The 10,257-nt window shown below is 39.7% G+C and overlaps 1 protein-coding gene across 16 annotated transcripts in view; it reads right to left on the reverse strand.

Moving 5' to 3' along the window:
• PICALM (phosphatidylinositol binding clathrin assembly protein) overlaps positions 1–10,257 on the reverse strand; it is a 116,145-nt gene that overhangs the window by 71,796 nt on the left and 34,092 nt on the right. The window lies entirely within an intron of this gene.

Raw genomic sequence — 10,257 nt, forward strand, 5'->3', positions numbered from 1 at the left:
TATCCATATTACATTCCCTTTATGATCTATTTATCCCCTCTGCATGACTTGCTTTAGCCAAATATCTCCTTTGCAATGCCTTCCAAATGTCATGCCCTCTTACCTCACGTACTTAGTGCTGCTGTTCTGACTAAAATCCTAAATTCTACCCTGGCTGCTCCCTCACCTTCTTCCTTTAGCTGTTGGTGAAATGCCACCTTATGAGATGAATATTTTCACAAAATAACAAATATAGAGCATCCTCCATGCTTCAAATCCTCATTATCCCCCTTACTCTGTCTTATTTCTTCCAAAGCAATTATTACCACCTCACTCATTTGATTTCTTTAATCTTTCTTAACTAAAATGTTTTTAAGTTTTATGTGGGCAGACTTCTGTTTTTCTCTATTTCCCAAAGGCCTAGAATATTGCCTTGTATTTTTCATCTAGATACATTAATTTTAGTATGAATATGGATACTCTTACATGATTTTTAAAAAAAGAATCCAAAATGGTATGAGAGTATTTTAAAAAGTTATTCAAGGAAGGGCTGGCACTGTGCCATAGCAACTAAAGCAGTGCTGGCATCCCATATGGGCGCCAGTTCGAGTCCTGGCTGCTCTACTTCCAATCCAGCTCTCTGCTATGGCCTGGGAAAGCAGTAGAAGATAGCCAAGTACTTGGACCCCTGCACCCACGTGGGAGACCCAGAAGCTCCTGGCTCCTGGCCCCTGGCTTCGGATCGGCACAGCTCTGGCCGCTGCGACCAACTGGGGAGTGAACCAGTGGATGGAAGACTTCTCTCTCTCTCTCTCTCTCTCTGCCTCTCCCCTCTCTGTGTAACTCTTTCAGATAAATAAATAAATCTTTAAAAAAAAAGTAATGGGGGAAAATGAATTTAAGTTTATTATGGTGTAAAACTGTTTGAAATCCATATAATTTTTCTGGTCAGACTATGCATTTCCCATAAACCTTCTAAGGACCCCATTTCTTACATGGACTAAAGCAAAATTGTACAACTATTTGGAAAACCTACTATCCTCTAAAGCCTTAAAAACAAACTTGAGACAATACATGGGTAAAGTTTCAAATTTCAAGCTAAAGAGAATCTAAAAGATGAAGATTTTGCTTGTAATGCTAATTTAAAAATATGGTGTGCTTTTTAAGATGACAGTGTGAAAACTAAAGTATAACTCCAGAAGCTAAAAATAATACCTCACATATAAACAGCAGAAAAATGAAAAAAGAATTTATGTTAAAATTAAGATTAAGAGTAGACCAAATACAAATATTATTGGAGTGGAGGGGATGAACAACTGAATAAAGTTACACAGACTTTGCTATACATTCTCCTCCATTGTACTTTCTCTGCACACTGTTATTAACATGAAAATGCTTCCAACAATGCAGGAAGAATGTTATAACCAAAAGCAAAACTACTCTAAATGTCTCAGGTATCACAGTAACTAATGCTCTTCCCACTCTCAATTAAAGAGTTCCTGTTTCTTAAAAAGCAAAAATTCAGTAACAATTTACCTTACCCATCAAAAAAATTTTAACATGAAGACACAGCTCACATTTTTCTTCTATTTATTTACTTTGAGATTATAAAATCTGAAGTACCTTGTTAAATATTTCATTATTAACAATTCCTAAACCTTACACTCAAAAAGTACCACACAGCATGTAGTCAGTCTTTTTTTAGGTAAAAGTGAAAATGAGAATTTCTACTATTTAAAGACAGGAACAGGAAAAAAATGGCCTTACTATAGAAATGAAAAGCATCTTCCCAGATAGAGAAAGAGGAAGGAACCAATATAGCCATCAAACAAACAAAATGCTCTTACTTTCATAATTTAATTATGTTCTTCCAACAATATCTGAGGCAGACACAGCAGATACTAGTTGTACTATATGAGTAAGGCTCCTCCCCATAGGTAAGATCATGGTAGCTAATTACTCAGTGATAAATTTATAACAAAAAATTTTTTGTAAAGTGTAAAGGACACTTTAAAAATATATACCAAGTAAATTCCCAACTACCCAATTTCATAAGTTTTATAATTCAAATGGATTTAAAACAAAAAGAGAAGCAGTGAGATGCAAAACTGTATTCCTATAATGAAAGGAATGTTTCAACAAAATACAAAAACCTTGAAGCAAACAGTAACAGATGGCTGCATTAACTGAACAGTCCTATTCCTAGAGCAGGCCAGCAGCCTATACAGACCTCTCCAGGCAGAGAATTCACCAGCTGCAGCAACTTAGGTTAAGACACCTGGGTGTTCAATTTTGCAGCAAGGCAGACTACCTAGCCAGTGACATGCACTTTCAGAATGACCGACAAAACGCATGGCAAAAAAAAAGTTATCAGGGGAAATGCTCACCACATTCAATATTAAGTGAAAAGCTGGAGTGAAGAAACATACACATTAAGATTCCATTTTTTAAATTTGTATAATATTTCTTGATGTAAAAGACTTCAATACTTTCCAGAATTACTCAGCAAGTAAGTAGTATTTGAACGGTAAGTAAAGAAACAATATAGGCCGGCGCTGTGGCTCACTAGGCTAATCCTCCACCTGTGGCGCCGGCACACCGGGTTCTAGTCCCGGTCAGGGCCCCAGATTCTGTCTCGGTTGCTCCTCTTCCAGTCCAGCTCTCTGCTGTGGCCTGGAGTACAGTGGAGGATGGCCCAGGTCCCTGGGCCCTGCACCCGCATGGGAGACCAGGAGGAAGCACCTTGCTCCTGGCTTCGGACAGGCGCAACGCGCCAGCCATAGCGGTCACTTGGGGGGTGAACCAACGGAAAAAGGAAGACCTTTCTCTCTGTCTCTCTCTCTCTCACTAACTCTGCCTGTCCAAAAAAAAAAAAAAACCAATATCGTTGTTTTCTCAGTAATCTTATCAATCTCAGTAAAAACCTCTCATGTCACACAGCACACACCAATCCTGTACTGAAATTCATCCCAGCCTTTTGGTGGGTATTACAGCCAATAGCAGAAAGAAACACATTCCTTTATTTCCTCAAGGATGAGTGGAAGAGTTAGTTGAATGGTGCAACAGTTGAGAATTTGGTGGGCACTATTTCAGAAGTAGGTCAATATTCTAAGCACAAAGCCAATTTCTCACCATAGTAGAGAAGACTGAAGGAGCTCTAGACCCCACAAAGTCTCATGTTACTCTAAACACCAATTTGCAACTGTAGAGAAAAAAGTCAGTCTGTATACTGTTTTCTGCAAAATAAATGGACTAAGACTCACACAGGTAGAAATTAAGAACTGTAACACTATGTGTTACAATGTCACATAAGAGTACTCCAAAAGTTTTACGTAAAATGAAAACAAAAGATGCGCATATGGGGTGCATGGCTGGCACAGCTGCTGAAGTGCCATTTGGAAGGAGTCAGTGTTGTAGCACAGCAGGTTAAGCAACTACTTGTGATGCCAGCATTCCAAATCAGAGTGCCAGTTCAAGTCCTGCTACTCTGATTCAGCTTCTTGCTAATGCACCTGGGAAGGCAGTAGAAAATGGTTCAAGTACTTGAGTTCCTTGCTACCACATGGGAGACCAGAATGGAATTCCTGGGTTATGGCTTCAGCCTGGCCAGACCCTAGTTGCTGCAGGCATTGGGGAGTAAACCAGCAGATGGAAGATCAATCTCTGTCTCTCTTTGCCTTTCAAATAAATCATTTAGGGGGAGAGAGAGAGAAAGGAAGAGCGAGCGAGCGAGCCGAGCGCTTTGGTACATCTGCATTGCATACAAGAGTTCCTGGGCTTGAGCACCAGCTTGACTCCTGATTCCAGCTTCCTGCTGATAAGCACCCTGGGAATCAGCAGTGATGGCTCAAATAGTTGGGTCCTGCCATCAACATGAGAAAACTGGACTGAAATCCCAGCTCCTGGCTTTGCCTTCCCCTACTCTGGCTGTCTAGCCTACATGGAGAGTGAACCAGTAGATGGAAGATACTTGTTTGTCTGCTTTTCCAAAAATAAAGATATACTTATTTGGATGCAAAACAATTTTGAAAGCCATGCATAGGAGGCCGGTGCTGTGGCATGGCATGTAAGGCCATGGCCTCCAGTGCCGGCATCCCCTATGGGCACTGGTTCGAGTCCTGGCTACTCCACTTTCGATCCAGCTCTCTGCTATGGGCTGGGAAAGCAGTGGAAGACTTGGGCCCAAGTCCTTGGGCCATGTACCCAAGTGGGAGACCCAGAGGATGCTCCTGGCCATTGCGACCATCTGGACAGTCAACCAACGGATGGAAGACCTCTCTCTCTTCCTCTCTCTCCCTCCCTCTCCCTCTCTCTATCTCTGCCTCTACCTCTCTGTAACCCTGCCTTTCAAATAAACAAATCTTAAAAAAAAAAAAAAAGCACAGTTTTTTTCACAATACACATTTCTCATAAACTTTTTGAAGATCCCTTGTATATATGGATTTCAAAAACTTTTTACACCAAAATAAACATCTCTAAATATCATTCTCCACAGACTCTTTGAAGTGCCCTCATATTAACCTATTAAGTAGTAAATTTTCCACTGAACTGATTTTTAAAATCACTATGTAGAAGGAGAGGATTTTCCTCTCAAAACTATTGAACAGAAAATTTGCTGTGATGTCTTCATAAAGTCTCTTGTTATCTGGCTTAATTTTTTTTTTTTTTTTTTGGACAGAGTGGACAGTGAGAGAGAGAGAGAGAGAGAGACAGAGAGAAAGGTCTTCCTTTTTGCCGTTGGTTCACCCTCCAATAGCCGCCGCGGCCAACTGTGGCCGGCGCATCGTGCTGATCTGAAGCCAGGAGCCAGATGCTTCTCCTGGTCTCCCATGCAGGTGCAGGGCCCAAGGACTTGGGCCATCCTCCACTGCACTCCTGAGCCATAGCAGAGAGCTGGCCTCTGGCTTAATTTTTTAAAATTAATTTATTTATTTGAAAAATTTAAAGAGAAAGATCTTCTAATCATGCTGGCTCACTTCCCCAGATTGCCCCAATAGCCAGGCTGAAATTAGGAGCCAAGAGCTTCATCAGGGTCTCCCATGTGGGTAGCAGGGGCTCAAACACTTACACCATCTTCCACTGCTTTCCCCAGGCCATCAGCAGGAAGCTGGATTGGACATGGAGCAGTCAGGACATGAACCAGCGCACATATGAGATGCTGGTGAGCAGGCAGCTTCACCCAATACCCTGCAACATCAGTTATCTGGTTTTATTTTAAAGAAAGTTCTTCCTGAAAGATACATTGGTCTGAAATTCTCCATCAATTTGAATTTCAGGCGCTTATAAAGAATGCCTAAAGAAATCAATGTATGGATAAATGGAAAGGAAAATTATTATTTTAAAAACATGTATTATTGCTTTAATGTGGATTCTAACAGATGAATTTCAACATTATGAAGTTGATTGCATCACCTGTATCCCTATATCTATGTAAGTAGGCAAAAATAAATAAAAACTTTAGGAATTATCTCACTGGGAAAATGAGGAATTCCTCTATATTTAGAGTTGCAACACATTTGGATATCTATGTATCCAAGTGTATGGATATATTCTAAGAGGTTTACAAGGAGACAAATGATATGGCCACACACTTTCAGAAATGTATTATATTGATGCAATACATTCTATAGGGACTAGCTTGTATACAATTAAAATTTACAAAGTTTGATTCTCTTACTGATGACAACTAGATCAACAAAGCTGAAAACACAGAATTTCTCTCCTACTAAACTGAGCTCTTTGAGGGTGAAGATACAGCCTTAAATACACTGTGATGATTATATATAGGTTTCAGAGGTGGCACTGAGAAGCAAATGATTATTTTGAGAGGGGAAGCAAATTATTCCTGACTGCCATGTCAGACTTCCTTAACTCATTATATTACTTAAAGCACTTTCCGTGCTTTGAAACAGTTACTGGCTTATATATCAGTGTCTCCTATGAGACTGAGCTACTCCAGTACTGAAAGCAGTACTGGCTTCTTCATCTAGCTAACATCTAACAGAATAGGCTACATGTATTTAAAAATTAAAATTATTAAATGAAATAAATTAGCAGACGTATGTATAAAGTAGTAACATTCTATTTAGTTTAAGCTTTGGTAGAGTCATAATCTGGAAGATTACGTGTGTTAGCAACCTACAGAGTAGTAAATGCTTTTTCAAGTTTATATCACACCTTATATTCCTCCCCACAACACTACAGTGGGATAGTATGAACTGCTTCAACAGAAAAGCTAAAACAGAAGAGTATCCTGGCAAAGAAAGGGTAGACAACCTTCTTGTTCGTAGCAGAAGAAAGAAGGGGTCTTGAAAAATGGAATGGCCAGAGAAAAATGACTTTAGAAGCAGCTAGGTATAAAAAGTCAACATCTAGGATATGCAAAATTAAGATCTGGCTAAAATTTAGCCTCTTACATCACAGCCCAACATAGGTCAAATGTGCTGAACTGTCCATACTTTAATTTTAAAAATTAAAGTGAAAAATATATTGTTTTAGTTAATGTAGTCATTATGTAATTTGCCTTAGGATTTATCAATATATAAAGCATCTTTGCAGAATCAATCCAACCCCCTGTCTCTTAAAATTATCTACCATTATTTCTTTGTTTTCTCTTTACCCACTAATCAACCTCAAATGCAAAAAATAAAAACCTTAGAATAGTTTTAAGTCATGAAAATGTCCTATAGGAAAATATACTCTTGAAATACTCTCAAAATTCACTGCCACTGACTTATATTTTCAGTTGAAAGAGCCATCTACCATCTTCTATCAATATAAAAATGTTTTAGCCTACTATGTAGGTTCACATTGTGAACCCAACTCTGAAAACCCAGAACTTCTCATTGGTGCTCTGTGTATGCTGCATTCCTACCACTAGATGGCAGGCTATTGCACAGGAAAACAAAAAGACCTTAGCAAGAACAGAGATGGGTTCAGATTCATAAACAACCACGTAGCTTTGAGATTGTTTAGGATTTCATGTAGTGTTCTCAAAGTGTTGGTTTCCAAACCCAGCCATCCCAATCCCACACCAGACTGATCAGATGGATGAAGAAAGCTATCATAAATACTACCTCAAGATTTTCTATGTATGTTCATTTTTAATGTATTAGAAAACAAAAAAAATCTATTTCATGGAATAAAAACTCATTACTCAATATAAGAATTTAAAACATATTTATAGTGAGTAGGAAAACAAAATGAAAGCATTACAGTATGCCAACATTAAAAAAAATAACATGTCAATAGTTCAAACACAAGGCTGCTCCTCTTTGAATCCAGCTTTCTGGTATGGCCTGGGACAGCAGTGGAAGATGGCCCACGGGCTAGGGACCCTGCCATGCTGCCTTTTGTGGCCATTTGGGGAGTGAACCACTGGATGGAATACCTCTCTCACTGTTATTCTTCCTCTTTCTCTGTTGCTTTTCAAGTAAAGTAAATAAATATTTTTTAAAAATCTGAGGATATACTTTTTGTCCCAGTCATTATTCTTGTAGAATCATCTTAGTCATTCTTTTTTTTTTTTTTTTTTTTTTTTTAACAGGCAGAGAGAGAGAGAGAGAGAGAGAGAGAGAGAGAGAAAGGTCTTCCTTTGCCGTTGGTTCACCCTCCAATGACGGCTGCGGCCAGTAAGCTGCGGCCAGTGCACCGCGCTGATCTGATGGCAGGAGCCAGGTACTTCTCCTGGTCTCCCATGGGGTGCAGGGCCCAAGGACTCGGGCCATCCTCCACTGCACTCCCTGGCCACAGCAGAGAGCTGGCCTGGAAGAGGGGCAACTGGGACAGAATCCAGTGCCCCGACCGGGACTAGAACCCGGTGTGCCGGCGTCGCTAGGCGGAGGATTAGCCTAGTGAGCCGCGGCGCTGGCCCTTAGTCATTCTTTTGTTACAGAAATCTAAAGGCTTAAATTTAGTTATTAGGGAAGAGTATTTTGGTTTTATTTTATTTTATAGTGATTTGTTCATATTTTTCACTTTTAAGAGCATTATTTCAAAAGCTAAAACTCTGTAGATAGGTTATTATATTGGTTGCTGCCTGTTTTTAATTATCTGTCTTTACTGTTACCAGCAGTTTGAAGAAAGATTTTTCAGAAGAAGCTTTCATTTGTTAAACAGTGTCTTACAGAGGTCTTTGGACACTTGGTTGCCAGAGATATGACACTTAAGTCTAGTAAACTACATTACTAGAGTAAGTGTAGTAAATGACTGGTGTAATGTGATTCACTTAAGGAGAACAGATTGTTTTAATTGTTCAGTGTGTAATGAATAATTGATTTCTGCTGTCTATACTTACTATTAACATAAAAACTAGAGGCTTTGCAAAATAAAAATTAGAATGTCCTGTTCAGTGTGACTTTGATTTGGCAACGGGGAAGCAGACATATGGGATATTGAATGAATGAGATGCCTCTGTGTTTCTGTACTATGGTAGTCTGTTCCATGGCCCTCCTCCAGGCCCCTGGTGACACACTACCACTACTGCCGTCATTGTAAAAGATTTTTTTTTTTATTTGACAGGTAGAGATAAAGACAGTGAGAGAAAGAGACAGAGAGAAAGGTCTTCCTTCTGTTGGTTCACCCCCCCAAAATGGCCACTACGGCCAGCGCTGCACCGATCTGAAGCCAGGTGCTTCCTCCTGGTTGCCCACGCGGGTGCAGGAGTCCAAGTACCTGGGCCATCCTCCACTGCCCTCCCAGGCCACAGCAGAGAGCTAGACTGGAAGAGAAGCAACCGAGACTAGCACCCGGCGCCGATATGGGATGCCGGTGTGCAGGCGGAGGATTAACCAAAGTGAGCCATGGCGTCGGCCCCGTAAAAGATTCTTTATCTGGGACTCTGACCCTAGTTATCATGTATGAATAACAACCTCCCTCAAACACATACCTTCATCCCCTCTCTAAGTGGTAAGAAATCCTTGGCACTTAACCATTACATGGCACATATTTGTTCATTAATTATTTCTACCCATTAGTAAAGCTCTGTGCAGTCAGGAGCTTTTTGTCCACTGTATATATTCCTAATTCCTGCACACTGTATGGCATAATATAGAATGCAGTAAATATTTGCAGAACAAATGGGACTTCTGATTGCTCTTACTGAGTTTTGTAAAGCTTCAGAAAAGTGAACTTATAAAGATTCTCATTGTTATGACTGGATTGTGGACATGGAATAGACTTTGTGTTTTTGTGTGAAGGAGACCCTGGTAGAGAGGGTAAGTGTAATCCATTATTTGCTATGACTAGCCAGAATTTAAATTGTTGGAAGACAAGGAAGAATTCTTCTGAATTCCTACTTTTTAGATACGGGCTTGGCCTATTCTTTTTCTTCCTGGATCTTTTAAAAAAAATTAATGTATTTATTTGAAAGGTAGTGAAGGAGAGGCTGAGGTAGAGAAAGAGAAAGAGAGAAAGAAAGAGAGAGAGAGATCTTCCATCTGCTGGTTAACTCCCCAAATGGCCCAAATGGCTGGAGCTGGGCCGATCTGAAGCCAAGGCAACAGATAGGATTCAAGCACTCCAAACTGATTTCCTACATGATTAGCAGGGGTCCAAGTAGGTAGTCCATCTTCTCCCTGCTATCCCAGGTGCACTAACAGGAAGCTGGATCAGAAGCAGAACAGTGCAGATACGAAGTGACACTTTAATATGGAATGCCAATTGCAAGCAACAGCTCATCCGTTGCACCACAATGCCAGACTCAACCACACAACTATTCCTGTAGGATTCAATGACTCATATATATCTATTTCTCAATGTTAAAACAAAAACTGATGTCATTTCCTGACAAAGCCTTTCTTAAAAAGCATTATAAAACACCTTCAGAGCTCTCCTCTGCCTTAAAAGTTGCCAAAATTAAAGTGAAGATAACACTTTAACTTAAAATTTCCATGTATTATATGTGAATAACAAATTAATGAAAAACATGTTTGAATCTAAAAATTCAAGCCTCAGACATTAAAATACATTTGATCTGAAGAAAATCTTTTCAGACTATACAAAAATAAAGATAATTTGGTGTTTTATTTAATATCCAAAATTGAAAATAAAGTGTTATTATGTGATCCACTCTGTATTTTAAAACCATCAACCTAAGCACATGACACCAAAAATAGTTTTTTAGTTCATCAAAAAATAAAGATTATGGGGGCCAGCACTACGGCTCAGCGGGTTAAAGTCCTGGCCTAAAGTGCCGGCATCACATATGGGCGCCAGTTCGAGTTCCAGCTGCTCCACTTCCAATCCAGCACTCTGCTATGGCATGGGGTAGCAGCAGAA

Source organism: Oryctolagus cuniculus, chromosome 1 (assembly GCF_051225735.1).
Source record: "Oryctolagus cuniculus isolate XC-2025 breed Fujian yellow rabbit chromosome 1, ASM5122573v1, whole genome shotgun sequence".
Taxonomy (NCBI): Eukaryota; Metazoa; Chordata; class Mammalia; order Lagomorpha; family Leporidae; genus Oryctolagus; species Oryctolagus cuniculus.